The sequence below is a fragment of the Hyla sarda genome, unplaced genomic scaffold, assembly GCF_029499605.1.
Source record: "Hyla sarda isolate aHylSar1 unplaced genomic scaffold, aHylSar1.hap1 scaffold_480, whole genome shotgun sequence".
Classification (NCBI taxonomy): Eukaryota; Metazoa; Chordata; class Amphibia; order Anura; family Hylidae; genus Hyla; species Hyla sarda.
Window position 1 is genome coordinate 148,765 of NW_026610492.1, and position 21,983 is coordinate 170,747.

Below are 21,983 nucleotides of genomic sequence, written 5' to 3' on the forward strand. Positions count from 1 at the left end.
CAGCAGCGACAGCTTTATGAGGAGCATCAGCACTGCTCTGCCTGAGCAGAACCATCACCGCCATAGGTTGTCAAATAACCCGGATTTAACCCACACAGGTAAGTCCAATGGGGTGCAGGCATGTCCTCTATGCTTACAGCTTCCGTGGGTGTTGGTTTGATACCGTTTGGGGACAGCCAAGGAGGCATCTGCAGGCAACAAAGGTAGGTGTGTGCTTGTGTGTGTGTTTCCTATGCAGATCCTAAGCCCAGTGTCACATGCAAGTAGGAGGAGTAAGAAGGGTTCCTGGCAATCCGGGTTATGGATTGCATTTAAAAAGGCCCCGTGGGAGTGCAATGGGCCCCTGTCTTGCTGCTTAGCAATAATGGTATGGGTTTAGGTTCTGCTGTGTGTACTGGTGGTTGACTGCCCCCCAGCCCAGAGTGTGCATGGAAAATTGTCTGGCAGCCTCCCTGACAGCAAGCAGTGATAGTGCCCATGAAGGGGACCTTGTTGGGCCCGCCCCTTTCACGGTTATCGCTTCTCGGCCTTTTGGCTAAGATCAAGTGTAGTATCTGTTCTTATCAGTTTAATATCTGATACGTCCCCTATCTGGGGACCATATATTAAATGGATTTTTGAGAACGGGGGCCGATTTCGAAGCTTGCTTCCGTCGCCCTATGCATTGACCCGATATGGCAGTATCTTCGGGTACAGTGCACCACCCCCTTACAGGGTTAAAAAGAAAGATTCCTACTTTCATTGCTACCTGCTTGCTGGCTAGCCAGCTAGCCAGCCCTGTGGGCCTTGCTGCTGCTGCTGCTGCTGCTGCAGCCAAAAAACAAAAGGTGGTGCTGCTGCTGCTTCTGCTGCTTCTGCTTGTGTCTGGCCGCTGTTGGAGCGTCCAGGCACAGGACTTCTGCTGCTGCTGACTAAATGGCCTCCTTAATTGGATCATTTGAGTAGCCAGCACACCTGTGCAGGTAGGGGCATGACATGATAGGCAGCTGCCTTGATAGCGGGGTGGGTGCTGATTCTTGATTGTTCCTAATTGACAAAATAAGATTAATGCTTATGAAGAAATATAAAATCTCATCCCTTCCCCAATATCGCGCCACACCCCTACCCCTTAATTCCCTGGTTGAACTTGATGGACATATGTCTTTTTTCGACCGTACTAACTATGTAACTATGTAACATAACATGGGGGGGTCTCCTGGCTGTTCACACAGGTGTGTCATTGCTGTACATTGACCATGCATTGCTTCTGTGGTATTGCAAAGGCAAAGACAAATGCTTCCAGCCATCCATTGCACTAATGGATTGGTCATCAGCTGGCTGTCTATGTCCCGCATCAATATAGACCAAAGTACAGAGGGTTAGGGCTATGCTATAGTGCACCTACCTGATGCATCAGAAGGTGCGAGGCCCTTGCTAAATTCTGTGCACAGACTTTGAGATCTATGCTTTAGACTGTATCTAAACCTGCTCCAACATGGACTGACATTCTGGCCTACTTTCAGCCGATGCGACTTGTCTGTCGCTGAACAGTCGCTTTTTATGTATTCAGCACCTATGTATAATGTTCTCTAGAAGCTAAAGTCGCAGAAATGTCACACATATTTGGCCTGCAACTTTCTGTGCGACAAATTCAGACAGGAAAAATCAGTATAAATCCTTAGAAAATTATCCCCCAGTGTCTCCATCTGCTGGCGGTATTGAATAAGCATTGCTGCACTGATGGGGTATGCATTAGACGAAAAAAAAGAAGAAAAAGAAGAATAATACGCCCAGAAAAGAGGCGAAAAGGAGAAAAACGTAAAAAAACGTGAAAAAAAAGTAAGAGGAAGAGAAGGGAAAAAAAGGTGGAAATGGGTTTAAAAGTGATTTCGGCGGAGAAATATATATATATATATATATATATATATATACGCGCACACACACACATATATATAAACGTATTCTCCGTTGAGATATTGCAGCCGCTGCTGTGTCCAGGCCCAGGAGCCTTAGCACTGTGCTGTGATGTCACTCAATACCACTGACATCACTAGGTGTAAACAACATCTCTCCTTTGCTGTGTATGTGACTATGGAGCTGTTTGGTGATGTCGTCTATTATGGCCTTCATAGAAGCAACAGGAGATTGTTGCATCCATCTAGAACCCTCAGAACTACAGTGCTATGATGTCACTCACTTCCACAGGCCTTGCAGAGTGTAAACAACAACAACCCAGCTTTGTCGTGTATGTAACCATAGGGATTGTGATGTCACCTAGAACCTTCACAGCAGCGACAGCTTTATGAGGAGCATCAGCACTGCTCTGCCTGAGCAGAACCATCACCGCCATAGGTTGTCAAATAACCCGGATTTAACCCACACAGGTAAGTCCAATGGGGTGCAGGCATGTCCTCTATGCTTACAGCTTCCCGTGGGTGTTGGTTTGATACCGTTTGGGGACAGCCAAGGAGGCATCTGCAGGCAACAAAGGTAGGTGTGTGCTTGTGTGTGTGTTTCCTATGCAGATCCTAAGCCCAGTGTCACATGCAAGTAGGAGGAGTAAGAAGGGTTCCTGGCAAATCCGGGTTATGGATTGCATTTAAAAAGGCCCCGTGGGAGTGCAATGGGCCCCTGTCTTGCTGCTTAGCAATAATGGTATGGGTTTAGGTTCTGCTGTGTGTACTGGTGGTTGACTGCCCCCCAGCCCAGAGTGTGCATGGAAAATTGTCTGGCAGCCTCCCTGACAGCAAGCAGTGATAGTGCCCATGAAGGGGACCTTGTTGGGCCCGCCCCTTTCACGGTTATCGCTTCTCGGCCTTTTGGCTAAGATCAAGTGTAGTATCTGTTCTTATCAGTTTAATATCTGATACGTCCCCTATCTGGGGACCATATATTAAATGGATTTTTGAGAACGGGGGCCGATTTCGAAGCTTGCTTCCGTCGCCCTATGCATTGACCCGATATGGCAGTATCTTCGGGTACAGTGCACCACCCCCTTACAGGGTTAAAAAGAAAGATTCCTACTTTCATTGCTACCTGCTTGCTGGCTAGCCAGCTAGCCAGCCCTGTGGGCCTTGCTGCTGCTGCTGCTGCTGCTGCAGCCAAAAAACAAAAGGTGGTGCTGCTGCTGCTTCTGCTGCTTCTGCTTGTGTCTGGCCGCTGTTGGAGCGTCCAGGCACAGGACTTCTGCTGCTGCTGACTAAATGGCCTCCTTAATTGGATCATTTGAGTAGCCAGCACACCTGTGCAGGTAGGGCATGACATGATAGGCAGCTGCCTTGATAGCGGGTGGGTGCTGAATGTTCCTAATTGACAAAATAAGATTAATGCTTATGAAGAAATATAAAATCTCATCCCTTCCCCAATATCGCGCCACACCCCTACCCCTTAATTCCCTGGTTGAACTTGATGGACATATGTCTTTTTTCGACCGTACTAACTATGTAACTATGTAACATAACATGGGGGGGTCTCCTGGCTGTTCACACAGGTGTGTCATTGCTGTACATTGACCATGCATTGCTTCTGTGGTATTGCAAAGGCAAAGACAAATGCTTCCAGCCATCCATTGCACTAATGGATTGGTCATCAGCTGGCTGTCTATGTCCCGCATCAATATAGACCAAAGTACAGAGGGTTAGGCTATGCTATAGTGCACCTACCTGATGCATCAGAAGGTGCGAGGCCCTTGCTAAATTCTGTGCACAGACTTTGAGATCTATGCTTTAGACTGTATCTAAACCTGCTCCAACATGGACTGACATTCTGGCCTACTTTCAGCCGATGCGACTTGTCTGTCGCTGAACAGTCGCTTTTTATGTATTCAGCACCTATGTATAATGTTGTAAAAATGCTCTAGAAGCTAAAGTCGCAGAAATGTCACACATATTTGGCCTGCAACTTTCTGTGCGACAAATTCAGACAGGAAAAATCAGTATAAATCCTTAGAAAATTATCCCCCAGTGTCTCCATCTGCTGGCGGTATTGAATAAGCATTGCTGCACTGATGGGGTATGCATTAGACGAAAAAAAAGAAGAAAAAGAAGAATAATACGCCCAGAAAAGAGGCGAAAAGGAGAAAAACGTAAAAAAACGTGAAAAAAAAGTAAGAGGAAGAGAAGGGAAAAAAAGGTGGAAATGGGTTTAAAAGTGATTTCGGCGGAGAAATATATATATATATATATATATATATATATATACGCGCACACACACACATATATATAAACGTATTCTCCGTTGAGATATTGCAGCCGCTGCTGTGTCCAGGCCCAGGAGCCTTAGCACTGTGCTGTGATGTCACTCAATACCACTGACATCACTAGGTGTAAACAACATCTCTCCTTTGCTGTGTATGTGACTATGGAGCTGTTTGGTGATGTCGTCTATTATGGCCTTCATAGAAGCAACAGGAGATTGTTGCATCCATCTAGAACCCTCAGAACTACAGTGCTATGATGTCACTCACTTCCACAGGCCTTGCAGAGTGTAAACAACAACAACCCAGCTTTGTCGTGTATGTAACCATAGGGATTGTGATGTCACCTAGAACCTTCACAGCAGCGACAGCTTTATGAGGAGCATCAGCACTGCTCTGCCTGAGCAGAACCATCACCGCCATAGGTTGTCAAATAACCCGGATTTAACCCACACAGGTAAGTCCAATGGGGTGCAGGCATGTCCTCTATGCTTACAGCTTCCCGTGGGTGTTGGTTTGATACCGTTTGGGGACAGCCAAGGAGGCATCTGCAGGCAACAAAGGTAGGTGTGTGCTTGTGTGTGTGTTTCCTATGCAGATCCTAAGCCCAGTGTCACATGCAAGTAGGAGGAGTAAGAAGGGTTCCTGGCAAATCCGGGTTATGGATTGCATTTAAAAAGGCCCCGTGGGAGTGCAATGGGCCCCTGTCTTGCTGCTTAGCAATAATGGTATGGGTTTAGGTTCTGCTGTGTGTACTGGTGGTTGACTGCCCCCCAGCCCAGAGTGTGCATGGAAAATTGTCTGGCAGCCTCCCTGACAGCAAGCAGTGATAGTGCCCATGAAGGGGACCTTGTTGGGCCCGCCCCTTTCACGGTTATCGCTTCTCGGCCTTTTGGCTAAGATCAAGTGTAGTATCTGTTCTTATCAGTTTAATATCTGATACGTCCCCTATCTGGGGACCATATATTAAATGGATTTTTGAGAACGGGGGCCGATTTCGAAGCTTGCTTCCGTCGCCCTATGCATTGACCCGATATGGCAGTATCTTCGGGTACAGTGCACCACCCCCTTACAGGGTTAAAAAGAAAGATTCCTACTTTCATTGCTACCTGCTTGCTGGCTAGCCAGCTAGCCAGCCCTGTGGGCCTTGCTGCTGCTGCTGCTGCTGCTGCAGCCAAAAAACAAAAGGTGGTGCTGCTGCTGCTTCTGCTGCTTCTGCTTGTGTCTGGCCGCTGTTGGAGCGTCCAGGCACAGGACTTCTGCTGCTGCTGACTAAATGGCCTCCTTAATTGGATCATTTGAGTAGCCAGCACACCTGTGCAGGTAGGGCATGACATGATAGGCAGCTGCCTTGATAGCGGGTGGGTGCTGAATGTTCCTAATTGACAAAATAAGATTAATGCTTATGAAGAAATATAAAATCTCATCCCTTCCCCAATATCGCGCCACACCCCTACCCCTTAATTCCCTGGTTGAACTTGATGGACATATGTCTTTTTTCGACCGTACTAACTATGTAACTATGTAACATAACATGGGGGGGTCTCCTGGCTGTTCACACAGGTGTGTCATTGCTGTACATTGACCATGCATTGCTTCTGTGGTATTGCAAAGGCAAAGACAAATGCTTCCAGCCATCCATTGCACTAATGGATTGGTCATCAGCTGGCTGTCTATGTCCCGCATCAATATAGACCAAAGTACAGAGGGTTAGGCTATGCTATAGTGCACCTACCTGATGCATCAGAAGGTGCGAGGCCCTTGCTAAATTCTGTGCACAGACTTTGAGATCTATGCTTTAGACTGTATCTAAACCTGCTCCAACATGGACTGACATTCTGGCCTACTTTCAGCCGATGCGACTTGTCTGTCGCTGAACAGTCGCTTTTTATGTATTCAGCACCTATGTATAATGTTGTAAAAATGCTCTAGAAGCTAAAGTCGCAGAAATGTCACACATATTTGGCCTGCAACTTTCTGTGCGACAAATTCAGACAGGAAAAATCAGTATAAATCCTTAGAAAATTATCCCCCAGTGTCTCCATCTGCTGGCGGTATTGAATAAGCATTGCTGCACTGATGGGGTATGCATTAGACGAAAAAAAAGAAGAAAAAGAAGAATAATACGCCCAGAAAAGAGGCGAAAAGGAGAAAAACGTAAAAAAACGTGAAAAAAAAGTAAGAGGAAGAGAAGGGAAAAAAAGGTGGAAATGGGTTTAAAAGTGATTTCGGCGGAGAAATATATATATATATATATATATATATATATATATACGCGCACACACACACATATATATAAACGTATTCTCCGTTGAGATATTGCAGCCGCTGCTGTGTCCAGGCCCAGGAGCCTTAGCACTGTGCTGTGATGTCACTCAATACCACTGACATCACTAGGTGTAAACAACATCTCTCCTTTGCTGTGTATGTGACTATGGAGCTGTTTGGTGATGTCGTCTATTATGGCCTTCATAGAAGCAACAGGAGATTGTTGCATCCATCTAGAACCCTCAGAACTACAGTGCTATGATGTCACTCACTTCCACAGGCCTTGCAGAGTGTAAACAACAACAACCCAGCTTTGTCGTGTATGTAACCATAGGGATTGTGATGTCACCTAGAACCTTCACAGCAGCGACAGCTTTATGAGGAGCATCAGCACTGCTCTGCCTGAGCAGAACCATCACCGCCATAGGTTGTCAAATAACCCGGATTTAACCCACACAGGTAAGTCCAATGGGGTGCAGGCATGTCCTCTATGCTTACAGCTTCCCGTGGGTGTTGGTTTGATACCGTTTGGGGACAGCCAAGGAGGCATCTGCAGGCAACAAAGGTAGGTGTGTGCTTGTGTGTGTGTTTCCTATGCAGATCCTAAGCCCAGTGTCACATGCAAGTAGGAGGAGTAAGAAGGGTTCCTGGCAAATCCGGGTTATGGATTGCATTTAAAAAGGCCCCGTGGGAGTGCAATGGGCCCCTGTCTTGCTGCTTAGCAATAATGGTATGGGTTTAGGTTCTGCTGTGTGTACTGGTGGTTGACTGCCCCCCAGCCCAGAGTGTGCATGGAAAATTGTCTGGCAGCCTCCCTGACAGCAAGCAGTGATAGTGCCCATGAAGGGGACCTTGTTGGGCCCGCCCCTTTCACGGTTATCGCTTCTCGGCCTTTTGGCTAAGATCAAGTGTAGTATCTGTTCTTATCAGTTTAATATCTGATACGTCCCCTATCTGGGGACCATATATTAAATGGATTTTTGAGAACGGGGGCCGATTTCGAAGCTTGCTTCCGTCGCCCTATGCATTGACCCGATATGGCAGTATCTTCGGGTACAGTGCACCACCCCCTTACAGGGTTAAAAAGAAAGATTCCTACTTTCATTGCTACCTGCTTGCTGGCTAGCCAGCTAGCCAGCCCTGTGGGCCTTGCTGCTGCTGCTGCTGCTGCTGCAGCCAAAAAACAAAAGGTGGTGCTGCTGCTGCTTCTGCTGCTTCTGCTTGTGTCTGGCCGCTGTTGGAGCGTCCAGGCACAGGACTTCTGCTGCTGCTGACTAAATGGCCTCCTTAATTGGATCATTTGAGTAGCCAGCACACCTGTGCAGGTAGGGCATGACATGATAGGCAGCTGCCTTGATAGCGGGTGGGTGCTGAATGTTCCTAATTGACAAAATAAGATTAATGCTTATGAAGAAATATAAAATCTCATCCCTTCCCCAATATCGCGCCACACCCCTACCCCTTAATTCCCTGGTTGAACTTGATGGACATATGTCTTTTTTCGACCGTACTAACTATGTAACTATGTAACATAACATGGGGGGGTCTCCTGGCTGTTCACACAGGTGTGTCATTGCTGTACATTGACCATGCATTGCTTCTGTGGTATTGCAAAGGCAAAGACAAATGCTTCCAGCCATCCATTGCACTAATGGATTGGTCATCAGCTGGCTGTCTATGTCCCGCATCAATATAGACCAAAGTACAGAGGGTTAGGCTATGCTATAGTGCACCTACCTGATGCATCAGAAGGTGCGAGGCCCTTGCTAAATTCTGTGCACAGACTTTGAGATCTATGCTTTAGACTGTATCTAAACCTGCTCCAACATGGACTGACATTCTGGCCTACTTTCAGCCGATGCGACTTGTCTGTCGCTTAACAGTCGCTTTTTATGTATTCAGCACCTATGTATAATGTTGTAAAAATGCTCTAGAAGCTAAAGTCGCAGAAATGTCACACATATTTGGCCTGCAACTTTCTGTGCGACAAATTCAGACAGGAAAAATCAGTATAAATCCTTAGAAAATTATCCCCCAGTGTCTCCATCTGCTGGCGGTATTGAATAAGCATTGCTGCACTGATGGGGTATGCATTAGACGAAAAAAAAGAAGAAAAAGAAGAATAATACGCCCAGAAAAGAGGCGAAAAGGAGAAAAACGTAAAAAAACGTGAAAAAAAAGTAAGAGGAAGAGAAGGGAAAAAAAGGTGGAAATGGGTTTAAAAGTGATTTCGGCGGAGAAATATATATATATATATATATATATATATATATATATATATATACGCGCACACACACACATATATATAAACGTATTCTCCGTTGAGATATTGCAGCCGCTGCTGTGTCCAGGCCCAGGAGCCTTAGCACTGTGCTGTGATGTCACTCAATACCACTGACATCACTAGGTGTAAACAACATCTCTCCTTTGCTGTGTATGTGACTATGGAGCTGTTTGGTGATGTCGTCTATTATGGCCTTCATAGAAGCAACAGGAGATTGTTGCATCCATCTAGAACCCTCAGAACTACAGTGCTATGATGTCATTCACTTCCACAGGCCTTGCAGAGTGTAAACAACAACAACCCAGCTTTGTCGTGTATGTAACCATAGGGATTGTGATGTCACCTAGAACCTTCACAGCAGCGACAGCTTTATGAGGAGCATCAGCACTGCTCTGCCTGAGCAGAACCATCACCGCCATAGGTTGTCAAATAACCCGGATTTAACCCACACAGGTAAGTCCAATGGGGTGCAGGCATGTCCTCTATGCTTACAGCTTCCCGTGGGTGTTGGTTTGATACCGTTTGGGGACAGCCAAGGAGGCATCTGCAGGCAACAAAGGTAGGTGTGTGCTTGTGTGTGTGTTTCCTATGCAGATCCTAAGCCCAGTGTCACATGCAAGTAGGAGGAGTAAGAAGGGTTCCTGGCAAATCCGGGTTATGGATTGCATTTAAAAAGGCCCCGTGGGAGTGCAATGGGCCCCTGTCTTGCTGCTTAGCAATAATGGTATGGGTTTAGGTTCTGCTGTGTGTACTGGTGGTTGACTGCCCCCCAGCCCAGAGTGTGCATGGAAAATTGTCTGGCAGCCTCCCTGACAGCAAGCAGTGATAGTGCCCATGAAGGGGACCTTGTTGGGCCCGCCCCTTTCACGGTTATCGCTTCTCGGCCTTTTGGCTAAGATCAAGTGTAGTATCTGTTCTTATCAGTTTAATATCTGATACGTCCCCTATCTGGGGACCATATATTAAATGGATTTTTGAGAACGGGGGCCGATTTCGAAGCTTGCTTCCGTCGCCCTATGCATTGACCCGATATGGCAGTATCTTCGGGTACAGTGCACCACCCCCTTACAGGGTTAAAAAGAAAGATTCCTACTTTCATTGCTACCTGCTTGCTGGCTAGCCAGCTAGCCAGCCCTGTGGGCCTTGCTGCTGCTGCTGCTGCTGCTGCAGCCAAAAAACAAAAGGTGGTGCTGCTGCTGCTTCTGCTGCTTCTGCTTGTGTCTGGCCGCTGTTGGAGCGTCCAGGCACAGGACTTCTGCTGCTGCTGACTAAATGGCCTCCTTAATTGGATCATTTGAGTAGCCAGCACACCTGTGCAGGTAGGGCATGACATGATAGGCAGCTGCCTTGATAGCGGGTGGGTGCTGAATGTTCCTAATTGACAAAATAAGATTAATGCTTATGAAGAAATATAAAATCTCATCCCTTCCCCAATATCGCGCCACACCCCTACCCCTTAATTCCCTGGTTGAACTTGATGGACATATGTCTTTTTTCGACCGTACTAACTATGTAACTATGTAACATAACATGGGGGGGTCTCCTGGCTGTTCACACAGGTGTGTCATTGCTGTACATTGACCATGCATTGCTTCTGTGGTATTGCAAAGGCAAAGACAAATGCTTCCAGCCATCCATTGCACTAATGGATTGGTCATCAGCTGGCTGTCTATGTCCCGCATCAATATAGACCAAAGTACAGAGGGTTAGGCTATGCTATAGTGCACCTACCTGATGCATCAGAAGGTGCGAGGCCCTTGCTAAATTCTGTGCACAGACTTTGAGATCTATGCTTTAGACTGTATCTAAACCTGCTCCAACATGGACTGACATTCTGGCCTACTTTCAGCCGATGCGACTTGTCTGTCGCTGAACAGTCGCTTTTTATGTATTCAGCACCTATGTATAATGTTGTAAAAATGCTCTAGAAGCTAAAGTCGCAGAAATGTCACACATATTTGGCCTGCAACTTTCTGTGCGACAAATTCAGACAGGAAAAATCAGTATAAATCCTTAGAAAATTATCCCCCAGTGTCTCCATCTGCTGGCGGTATTGAATAAGCATTGCTGCACTGATGGGGTATGCATTAGACGAAAAAAAAGAAGAAAAAGAAGAATAATACGCCCAGAAAAGAGGCGAAAAGGAGAAAAACGTAAAAAAACGTGAAAAAAAAGTAAGAGGAAGAGAAGGGAAAAAAAGGTGGAAATGGGTTTAAAAGTGATTTCGGCGGAGAAATATATATATATATATATATATATATATATATATATATATATATACGCGCACACACACACATATATATAAACGTATTCTCCGTTGAGATATTGCAGCCGCTGCTGTGTCCAGGCCCAGGAGCCTTAGCACTGTGCTGTGATGTCACTCAATACCACTGACATCACTAGGTGTAAACAACATCTCTCCTTTGCTGTGTATGTGACTATGGAGCTGTTTGGTGATGTCGTCTATTATGGCCTTCATAGAAGCAACAGGAGATTGTTGCATCCATCTAGAACCCTCAGAACTACAGTGCTATGATGTCACTCACTTCCACAGGCCTTGCAGAGTGTAAACAACAACAACCCAGCTTTGTCGTGTATGTAACCATAGGGATTGTGATGTCACCTAGAACCTTCACAGCAGCGACAGCTTTATGAGGAGCATCAGCACTGCTCTGCCTGAGCAGAACCATCACCGCCATAGGTTGTCAAATAACCCGGATTTAACCCACACAGGTAAGTCCAATGGGGTGCAGGCATGTCCTCTATGCTTACAGCTTCCCGTGGGTGTTGGTTTGATACCGTTTGGGGACAGCCAAGGAGGCATCTGCAGGCAACAAAGGTAGGTGTGTGCTTGTGTGTGTGTTTCCTATGCAGATCCTAAGCCCAGTGTCACATGCAAGTAGGAGGAGTAAGAAGGGTTCCTGGCAAATCCGGGTTATGGATTGCATTTAAAAAGGCCCCGTGGGAGTGCAATGGGCCCCTGTCTTGCTGCTTAGCAATAATGGTATGGGTTTAGGTTCTGCTGTGTGTACTGGTGGTTGACTGCCCCCCAGCCCAGAGTGTGCATGGAAAATTGTCTGGCAGCCTCCCTGACAGCAAGCAGTGATAGTGCCCATGAAGGGGACCTTGTTGGGCCCGCCCCTTTCACGGTTATCGCTTCTCGGCCTTTTGGCTAAGATCAAGTGTAGTATCTGTTCTTATCAGTTTAATATCTGATACGTCCCCTATCTGGGGACCATATATTAAATGGATTTTTGAGAACGGGGGCCGATTTCGAAGCTTGCTTCCGTCGCCCTATGCATTGACCCGATATGGCAGTATCTTCGGGTACAGTGCACCACCCCCTTACAGGGTTAAAAAGAAAGATTCCTACTTTCATTGCTACCTGCTTGCTGGCTAGCCAGCTAGCCAGCCCTGTGGGCCTTGCTGCTGCTGCTGCTGCTGCTGCAGCCAAAAAACAAAAGGTGGTGCTGCTGCTGCTTCTGCTGCTTCTGCTTGTGTCTGGCCGCTGTTGGAGCGTCCAGGCACAGGACTTCTGCTGCTGCTGACTAAATGGCCTCCTTAATTGGATCATTTGAGTAGCCAGCACACCTGTGCAGGTAGGGCATGACATGATAGGCAGCTGCCTTGATAGCGGGTGGGTGCTGAATGTTCCTAATTGACAAAATAAGATTAATGCTTATGAAGAAATATAAAATCTCATCCCTTCCCCAATATCGCGCCACACCCCTACCCCTTAATTCCCTGGTTGAACTTGATGGACATATGTCTTTTTTCGACCGTACTAACTATGTAACTATGTAACATAACATGGGGGGGTCTCCTGGCTGTTCACACAGGTGTGTCATTGCTGTACATTGACCATGCATTGCTTCTGTGGTATTGCAAAGGCAAAGACAAATGCTTCCAGCCATCCATTGCACTAATGGATTGGTCATCAGCTGGCTGTCTATGTCCCGCATCAATATAGACCAAAGTACAGAGGGTTAGGCTATGCTATAGTGCACCTACCTGATGCATCAGAAGGTGCGAGGCCCTTGCTAAATTCTGTGCACAGACTTTGAGATCTATGCTTTAGACTGTATCTAAACCTGCTCCAACATGGACTGACATTCTGGCCTACTTTCAGCCGATGCGACTTGTCTGTCGCTGAACAGTCGCTTTTTATGTATTCAGCACCTATGTATAATGTTGTAAAAATGCTCTAGAAGCTAAAGTCGCAGAAATGTCACACATATTTGGCCTGCAACTTTCTGTGCGACAAATTCAGACAGGAAAAATCAGTATAAATCCTTAGAAAATTATCCCCCAGTGTCTCCATCTGCTGGCGGTATTGAATAAGCATTGCTGCACTGATGGGGTATGCATTAGACGAAAAAAAAGAAGAAAAAGAAGAATAATACGCCCAGAAAAGAGGCGAAAAGGAGAAAAACGTAAAAAAACGTGAAAAAAAAGTAAGAGGAAGAGAAGGGAAAAAAAGGTGGAAATGGGTTTAAAAGTGATTTCGGCGGAGAAATATATATATATATATATATATATATATATATATATATATATATACGCGCACACACACACATATATATAAACGTATTCTCCGTTGAGATATTGCAGCCGCTGCTGTGTCCAGGCCCAGGAGCCTTAGCACTGTGCTGTGATGTCACTCAATACCACTGACATCACTAGGTGTAAACAACATCTCTCCTTTGCTGTGTATGTGACTATGGAGCTGTTTGGTGATGTCGTCTATTATGGCCTTCATAGAAGCAACAGGAGATTGTTGCATCCATCTAGAACCCTCAGAACTACAGTGCTATGATGTCACTCACTTCCACAGGCCTTGCAGAGTGTAAACAACAACAACCCAGCTTTGTCGTGTATGTAACCATAGGGATTGTGATGTCACCTAGAACCTTCACAGCAGCGACAGCTTTATGAGGAGCATCAGCACTGCTCTGCCTGAGCAGAACCATCACCGCCATAGGTTGTCAAATAACCCGGATTTAACCCACACAGGTAAGTCCAATGGGGTGCAGGCATGTCCTCTATGCTTACAGCTTCCCGTGGGTGTTGGTTTGATACCGTTTGGGGACAGCCAAGGAGGCATCTGCAGGCAACAAAGGTAGGTGTGTGCTTGTGTGTGTGTTTCCTATGCAGATCCTAAGCCCAGTGTCACATGCAAGTAGGAGGAGTAAGAAGGGTTCCTGGCAAATCCGGGTTATGGATTGCATTTAAAAAGGCCCCGTGGGAGTGCAATGGGCCCCTGTCTTGCTGCTTAGCAATAATGGTATGGGTTTAGGTTCTGCTGTGTGTACTGGTGGTTGACTGCCCCCCAGCCCAGAGTGTGCATGGAAAATTGTCTGGCAGCCTCCCTGACAGCAAGCAGTGATAGTGCCCATGAAGGGGACCTTGTTGGGCCCGCCCCTTTCACGGTTATCGCTTCTCGGCCTTTTGGCTAAGATCAAGTGTAGTATCTGTTCTTATCAGTTTAATATCTGATACGTCCCCTATCTGGGGACCATATATTAAATGGATTTTTGAGAACGGGGGCCGATTTCGAAGCTTGCTTCCGTCGCCCTATGCATTGACCCGATATGGCAGTATCTTCGGGTACAGTGCACCACCCCCTTACAGGGTTAAAAAGAAAGATTCCTACTTTCATTGCTACCTGCTTGCTGGCTAGCCAGCTAGCCAGCCCTGTGGGCCTTGCTGCTGCTGCTGCTGCTGCTGCAGCCAAAAAACAAAAGGTGGTGCTGCTGCTGCTTCTGCTGCTTCTGCTTGTGTCTGGCCGCTGTTGGAGCGTCCAGGCACAGGACTTCTGCTGCTGCTGACTAAATGGCCTCCTTAATTGGATCATTTTAGTAGCCAGCACACCTGTGCAGGTAGGGCATGACATGATAGGCAGCTGCCTTGATAGCGGGTGGGTGCTGAATGTTCCTAATTGACAAAATAAGATTAATGCTTATGAAGAAATATAAAATCTCATCCCTTCCCCAATATCGCGCCACACCCCTACCCCTTAATTCCCTGGTTGAACTTGATGGACATATGTCTTTTTTCGACCGTACTAACTATGTAACTATGTAACATAACATGGGGGGGTCTCCTGGCTGTTCACACAGGTGTGTCATTGCTGTACATTGACCATGCATTGCTTCTGTGGTATTGCAAAGGCAAAGACAAATGCTTCCAGCCATCCATTGCACTAATGGATTGGTCATCAGCTGGCTGTCTATGTCCCGCATCAATATAGACCAAAGTACAGAGGGTTAGGCTATGCTATAGTGCACCTACCTGATGCATCAGAAGGTGCGAGGCCCTTGCTAAATTCTGTGCACAGACTTTGAGATCTATGCTTTAGACTGTATCTAAACCTGCTCCAACATGGACTGACATTCTGGCCTACTTTCAGCCGATGCGACTTGTCTGTCGCTGAACAGTCGCTTTTTATGTATTCAGCACCTATGTATAATGTTGTAAAAATGCTCTAGAAGCTAAAGTCGCAGAAATGTCACACATATTTGGCCTGCAACTTTCTGTGCGACAAATTCAGACAGGAAAAATCAGTATAAATCCTTAGAAAATTATCCCCCAGTGTCTCCATCTGCTGGCGGTATTGAATAAGCATTGCTGCACTGATGGGGTATGCATTAGACGAAAAAAAAGAAGAAAAAGAAGAATAATACGCCCAGAAAAGAGGCGAAAAGGAGAAAAACGTAAAAAAACGTGAAAAAAAAGTAAGAGGAAGAGAAGGGAAAAAAAGGTGGAAATGGGTTTAAAAGTGATTTCGGCGGAGAAATATATATATATATATATATATATATATATATATATACGCGCACACACACACATATATATAAACGTATTCTCCGTTGAGATATTGCAGCCGCTGCTGTGTCCAGGCCCAGGAGCCTTAGCACTGTGCTGTGATGTCACTCAATACCACTGACATCACTAGGTGTAAACAACATCTCTCCTTTGCTGTGTATGTGACTATGGAGCTGTTTGGTGATGTCGTCTATTATGGCCTTCATAGAAGCAACAGGAGATTGTTGCATCCATCTAGAACCCTCAGAACTACAGTGCTATGATGTCACTCACTTCCACAGGCCTTGCAGAGTGTAAACAACAACAACCCAGCTTTGTCGTGTATGTAACCATAGGGATTGTGATGTCACCTAGAACCTTCACAGCAGCGACAGCTTTATGAGGAGCATCAGCACTGCTCTGCCTGAGCAGAACCATCACCGCCATAGGTTGTCAAATAACCCGGATTTAACCCACACAGGTAAGTCCAATGGGGTGCAGGCATGTCCTCTATGCTTACAGCTTCCCGTGGGTGTTGGTTTGATACCGTTTGGGGACAGCCAAGGAGGCATCTGCAGGCAACAAAGGTAGGTGTGTGCTTGTGTGTGTGTTTCCTATGCAGATCCTAAGCCCAGTGTCACATGCAAGTAGGAGGAGTAAGAAGGGTTCCTGGCAAATCCGGGTTATGGATTGCATTTAAAAAGGCCCCGTGGGAGTGCAATGGGCCCCTGTCTTGCTGCTTAGCAATAATGGTATGGGTTTAGGTTCTGCTGTGTGTACTGGTGGTTGACTGCCCCCCAGCCCAGAGTGTGCATGGAAAATTGTCTGGCAGCCTCCCTGACAGCAAGCAGTGATAGTGCCCATGAAGGGGACCTTGTTGGGCCCGCCCCTTTCACGGTTATCGCTTCTCGGCCTTTTGGCTAAGATCAAGTGTAGTATCTGTTCTTATCAGTTTAATATCTGATACGTCCCCTATCTGGGGACCATATATTAAATGGATTTTTGAGAACGGGGGCCGATTTCGAAGCTTGCTTCCGTCGCCCTATGCATTGACCCGATATGGCAGTATCTTCGGGTACAGTGCACCACCCCCTTACAGGGTTAAAAAGAAAGATTCCTACTTTCATTGCTACCTGCTTGCTGGCTAGCCAGCTAGCCAGCCCTGTGGGCCTTGCTGCTGCTGCTGCTGCTGCTGCAGCCAAAAAACAAAAGGTGGTGCTGCTGCTGCTTCTGCTGCTTCTGCTTGTGTCTGGCCGCTGTTGGAGCGTCCAGGCACAGGACTTCTGCTGCTGCTGACTAAATGGCCTCCTTAATTGGATCATTTGAGTAGCCAGCACACCTGTGCAGGTAGGGCATGACATGATAGGCAGCTGCCTTGATAGCGGGTGGGTGCTGAATGTTCCTAATTGACAAAATAAGATTAATGCTTATGAAGAAATATAAAATCTCATCCCTTCCCCAATATCACGCCACACCCCTACCCCTTAATTCCCTGGTTGAACTTGATGGACATATGTCTTTTTTCGACCGTACTAACTATGTAACTATGTAACATAACATGGGGGGGTCTCCTGGCTGTTCACACAGGTGTGTCATTGCTGTACATTGACCATGCATTGCTTCTGTGGTATTGCAAAGGCAAAGACAAATGCTTCCAGCCATCCATTGCACTAATGGATTGGTCATCAGCTGGCTGTCTATGTCCCGCATCAATATAGACCAAAGTACAGAGGGTTAGGCTATGCTATAGTGCACCTACCTGATGCATCAGAAGGTGCGAGGCCCTTGCTAAATTCTGTGCACAGACTTTGAGATCTATGCTTTAGACTGTATCTAAACCTGCTCCAACATGGACTGACATTCTGGCCTACTTTCAGCCGATGCGACTTGTCTGTCGCTGAACAGTCGCTTTTTATGTATTCAGCACCTATGTATAATGTTGTAAAAATGCTCTAGAAGCTAAAGTCGCAGAAATGTCACACATATTTGGCCTGCAACTTTCTGTGCGACAAATTCAGACAGGAAAAATCAGTATAAATCCTTAGAAAATTATCCCCCAGTGTCTCCATCTGCTGGCGGTATTGAATAAGCATTGCTGCACTGATGGGGTATGCATTAGACGAAAAAAAAGAAGAAAAAGAAGAATAATACGCCCAGAAAAGAGGCGAAAAGGAGAAAAACGTAAAAAAACGTGAAAAAAAAGTAAGAGGAAGAGAAGGGAAAAAAAGGTGGAAATGGGTTTAAAAGTGATTTCGGCGGAGAAATATATATATATATATATATATATATATATATATATATATATACGCGCACACACACACATATATATAAACGTATTCTCCGTTGAGATATTGCAGCCGCTGCTGTGTCCAGGCCCAGGAGCCTTAGCACTGTGCTGTGATGTCACTCAATACCACTGACATCACTAGGTGTAAACAACATCTCTCCTTTGCTGTGTATGTGACTATGGAGCTGTTTGGTGATGTCGTCTATTATGGCCTTCATAGAAGCAACAGGAGATTGTTGCATCCATCTAGAACCCTCAGAACTACAGTGCTATGATGTCACTCACTTCCACAGGCCTTGCAGAGTGTAAACAACAACAACCCAGCTTTGTCGTGTATGTAACCATAGGGATTGTGATGTCACCTAGAACCTTCACAGCAGCGACAGCTTTATGAGGAGCATCAGCACTGCTCTGCCTGAGCAGAACCATCACCGCCATAGGTTGTCAAATAACCCGGATTTAACCCACACAGGTAAGTCCAATGGGGTGCAGGCATGTCCTCTATGCTTACAGCTTCCCGTGGGTGTTGGTTTGATACCGTTTGGGGACAGCCAAGGAGGCATCTGCAGGCAACAAAGGTAGGTGTGTGCTTGTGTGTGTGTTTCCTATGCAGATCCTAAGCCCAGTGTCACATGCAAGTAGGAGGAGTAAGAAGGGTTCCTGGCAAATCCGGGTTATGGATTGCATTTAAAAAGGCCCCGTGGGAGTGCAATGGGCCCCTGTCTTGCTGCTTAGCAATAATGGTATGGGTTTAGGTTCTGCTGTGTGTACTGGTGGTTGACTGCCCCCCAGCCCAGAGTGTGCATGGAAAATTGTCTGGCAGCCTCCCTGACAGCAAGCAGTGATAGTGCCCATGAAGGGGACCTTGTTGGGCCCGCCCCTTTCACGGTTATCGCTTCTCGGCCTTTTGGCTAAGATCAAGTGTAGTATCTGTTCTTATCAGTTTAATATCTGATACGTCCCCTATCTGGGGACCATATATTAAATGGATTTTTGAGAACGGGGGCCGATTTCGAAGCTTGCTTCCGTCGCCCTATGCATTGACCCGATATGGCAGTATCTTCGGGTACAGTGCACCACCCCCTTACAGGGTTAAAAAGAAAGATTCCTACTTTCATTGCTACCTGCTTGCTGGCTAGCCAGCTAGCCAGCCCTGTGGGCCTTGCTGCTGCTGCTGCTGCTGCTGCAGCCAAAAAACAAAAGGTGGTGCTGCTGCTGCTTCTGCTGCTTCTGCTTGTGTCTGGCCGCTGTTGGAGCGTCCAGGCACAGGACTTCTGCTGCTGCTGACTAAATGGCCTCCTTAATTGGATCATTTGAGTAGCCAGCACACCTGTGCAGGTAGGGCATGACATGATAGGCAGCTGCCTTGATAGCGGGTGGGTGCTGAATGTTCCTAATTGACAAAATAAGATTAATGCTTATGAAGAAATATAAAATCTCATCCCTTCCCCAATATCGCGCCACACCCCTACCCCTTAATTCCCTGGTTGAACTTGATGGACATATGTCTTTTTTCGACCGTACTAACTATGTAACTATGTAACATAACATGGGGGGGTCTCCTGGCTGTTCACACAGGTGTGTCATTGCTGTACATTGACCATGCATTGCTTCTGTGGTATTGCAAAGGCAAAGACAAATGCTTCCAGCCATCCATTGCACTAATGGATTGGTCATCAGCTGGCTGTCTATGTCCCGCATCAATATAGACCAAAGTACAGAGGGTTAGGCTATGCTATAGTGCACCTACCTGATGCATCAGAAGGTGCGAGGCCCTTGCTAAATTCTGTGCACAGACTTTGAGATCTATGCTTTAGACTGTATCTAAACCTGCTCCAACATGGACTGACATTCTGGCCTACTTTCAGCCGATGCGACTTGTCTGTCGCTGAACAGTCGCTTTTTATGTATTCAGCACCTATGTATAATGTTGTAAAAATGCTCTAGAAGCTAAAGTCGCAGAAATGTCACACATATTTGGCCTGCAACTTTCTGTGCGACAAATTCAGACAGGAAAAATCAGTATAAATCCTTAGAAAATTATCCCCCAGTGTCTCCATCTGCTGGCGGTATTGAATAAGCATTGCTGCACTGATGGGGTATGCATTAGACGAAAAAAAAGAAGAAAAAGAAGAATAATACGCCCAGAAAAGAGGCGAAAAGGAGAAAAACGTAAAAAAACGTGAAAAAAAAGTAAGAGGAAGAGAAGGGAAAAAAAGGTGGAAATGGGTTTAAAAGTGATTTCGGCGGAGAATATATATATATATATATATATATATATATATATATATATATATATATATACGCGCACACACACACATATATATAAACGTATTCTCCGTTGAGATATTGCAGCCGCTGCTGTGTCCAGGCCCAGGAGCCTTAGCACTGTGCTGTGATGTCACTCAATACCACTGACATCACTAGGTGTAAACAACATCTCTCCTTTGCTGTGTATGTGACTATGGAGCTGTTTGGTGATGTCGTCTATTATGGCCTTCATAGAAGCAACAGGAGATTGTTGCATCCATCTAGAACCCTCAGAACTACAGTGCTATGATGTCACTCACTTCCACAGGCCTTGCAGAGTGTAAACAACAACAACCCAGCTTTGTCGTGTATGTAACCATAGGGATTGTGATGTCACCTAGAACCTTCACAGCAGCGACAGCTTTATGAGGAGCATCAGCACTGCTCTGCCTGAGCAGAACCATCACCGCCATAGGTTGTCAAATAACCCGGATTTAACCCACACAGGTAAGTCCAATGGGGTGCAGGCATGTCCTCTATGCTTACAGCTTCCCGTGGGTGTTGGTTTGATACCGTTTGGGGACAGCCAAGGAGGCATCTGCAGGCAACAAAGGTAGGTGTGTGCTTGTGTGTGTGTTTCCTATGCAGATCCTAAGCCCAGTGTCACATGCAAGTAGGAGGAGTAAGAAGGGTTCCTGGCAAATCCGGGTTATGGATTGCATTTAAAAAGGCCCCGTGGGAGTGCAATGGGCCCCTGTCTTGCTGCTTAGCAATAATGGTATGGGTTTAGGTTCTGCTGTGTGTACTGGTGGTTGACTGCCCCCCAGCCCAGAGTGTGCATGGAAAATTGTCTGGCAGCCTCCCTGACAGCAAGCAGTGATAGTGCCCATGAAGGGGACCTTGTTGGGCCCGCCCCTTTCACGGTTATCGCTTCTCGGCCTTTTGGCTAAGATCAAGTGTAGTATCTGTTCTTATCAGTTTAATATCTGATACGTCCCCTATCTGGGGACCATATATTAAATGGATTTTTGAGAACGGGGGCCGATTTCGAAGCTTGCTTCCGTCGCCCTATGCATTGACCCGATATGGCAGTATCTTCGGGTACAGTGCACCACCCCCTTACAGGGTTAAAAAGAAAGATTCCTACTTTCATTGCTACCTGCTTGCTGGCTAGCCAGCTAGCCAGCCCTGTGGGCCTTGCTGCTGCTGCTGCTGCTGCTGCAGCCAAAAAACAAAAGGTGGTGCTGCTGCTGCTTCTGCTGCTTCTGCTTGTGTCTGGCCGCTGTTGGAGCGTCCAGGCACAGGACTTCTGCTGCTGCTGACTAAATGGCCTCCTTAATTGGATCATTTGAGTAGCCAGCACACCTGTGCAGGTAGGGCATGACATGATAGGCAGCTGCCTTGATAGCGGGTGGGTGCTGAATGTTCCTAATTGACAAAATAAGATTAATGCTTATGAAGAAATATAAAATCTCATCCCTTCCCCAATATCGCGCCACACCCCTACCCCTTAATTCCCTGGTTGAACTTGATGGACATATGTCTTTTTTCGACCGTACTAACTATGTAACTATGTAACATAACATGGGGGGGTCTCCTGGCTGTTCACACAGGTGTGTCATTGCTGTACATTGACCATGCATTGCTTCTGTGGTATTGCAAAGGCAAAGACAAATGCTTCCAGCCATCCATTGCACTAATGGATTGGTCATCAGCTGGCTGTCTATGTCCCGCATCAATATAGACCAAAGTACAGAGGGTTAGGCTATGCTATAGTGCACCTACCTGATGCATCAGAAGGTGCGAGGCCCTTGCTAAATTCTGTGCACAGACTTTGAGATCTATGCTTTAGACTGTATCTAAACCTGCTCCAACATGGACTGACATTCTGGCCTACTTTCAGCCGATGCGACTTG

At 46.4% G+C, this 21,983-nt stretch overlaps 10 non-coding genes across 10 annotated transcripts; all 10 read left to right on the forward strand.

Moving 5' to 3' along the window:
• The first annotated feature begins 515 nt into the window (after positions 1-515).
• On the forward strand, positions 516-706 carry LOC130336509 (U2 spliceosomal RNA). The gene has a single exon (XR_008877931.1). It is a non-coding gene; the product is annotated as a U2 spliceosomal RNA (small nuclear RNA).
• Positions 707-2,782: 2,076 nt separating this feature from the next.
• LOC130336510 (U2 spliceosomal RNA) lies at positions 2,783-2,973 on the forward strand. Its single transcript, XR_008877932.1, has one exon. It is a non-coding gene; the product is annotated as a U2 spliceosomal RNA (small nuclear RNA).
• A 2,077-nt stretch (positions 2,974-5,050) lies between these two features.
• LOC130336511 (U2 spliceosomal RNA) lies at positions 5,051-5,241 on the forward strand. The gene has a single exon (XR_008877934.1). It is a non-coding gene; the product is annotated as a U2 spliceosomal RNA (small nuclear RNA).
• Positions 5,242-7,320: 2,079 nt separating this feature from the next.
• LOC130336512 (U2 spliceosomal RNA) lies at positions 7,321-7,511 on the forward strand. Its single transcript, XR_008877935.1, has one exon. It is a non-coding gene; the product is annotated as a U2 spliceosomal RNA (small nuclear RNA).
• Positions 7,512-9,598: 2,087 nt separating this feature from the next.
• Positions 9,599-9,789, forward strand: LOC130336513 (U2 spliceosomal RNA). Its single transcript, XR_008877936.1, has one exon. It is a non-coding gene; the product is annotated as a U2 spliceosomal RNA (small nuclear RNA).
• A 2,089-nt stretch (positions 9,790-11,878) lies between these two features.
• On the forward strand, positions 11,879-12,069 carry LOC130336514 (U2 spliceosomal RNA). Its single transcript, XR_008877937.1, has one exon. It is a non-coding gene; the product is annotated as a U2 spliceosomal RNA (small nuclear RNA).
• A 2,089-nt stretch (positions 12,070-14,158) lies between these two features.
• Positions 14,159-14,349, forward strand: LOC130336515 (U2 spliceosomal RNA). Its single transcript, XR_008877938.1, has one exon. It is a non-coding gene; the product is annotated as a U2 spliceosomal RNA (small nuclear RNA).
• A 2,081-nt stretch (positions 14,350-16,430) lies between these two features.
• On the forward strand, positions 16,431-16,621 carry LOC130336516 (U2 spliceosomal RNA). Its single transcript, XR_008877939.1, has one exon. It is a non-coding gene; the product is annotated as a U2 spliceosomal RNA (small nuclear RNA).
• Positions 16,622-18,708: 2,087 nt separating this feature from the next.
• LOC130336518 (U2 spliceosomal RNA) lies at positions 18,709-18,899 on the forward strand. Its single transcript, XR_008877940.1, has one exon. It is a non-coding gene; the product is annotated as a U2 spliceosomal RNA (small nuclear RNA).
• A 2,094-nt stretch (positions 18,900-20,993) lies between these two features.
• On the forward strand, positions 20,994-21,184 carry LOC130336519 (U2 spliceosomal RNA). Its single transcript, XR_008877941.1, has one exon. It is a non-coding gene; the product is annotated as a U2 spliceosomal RNA (small nuclear RNA).
• The last annotated feature ends 799 nt before the right edge of the window (positions 21,185-21,983 follow it).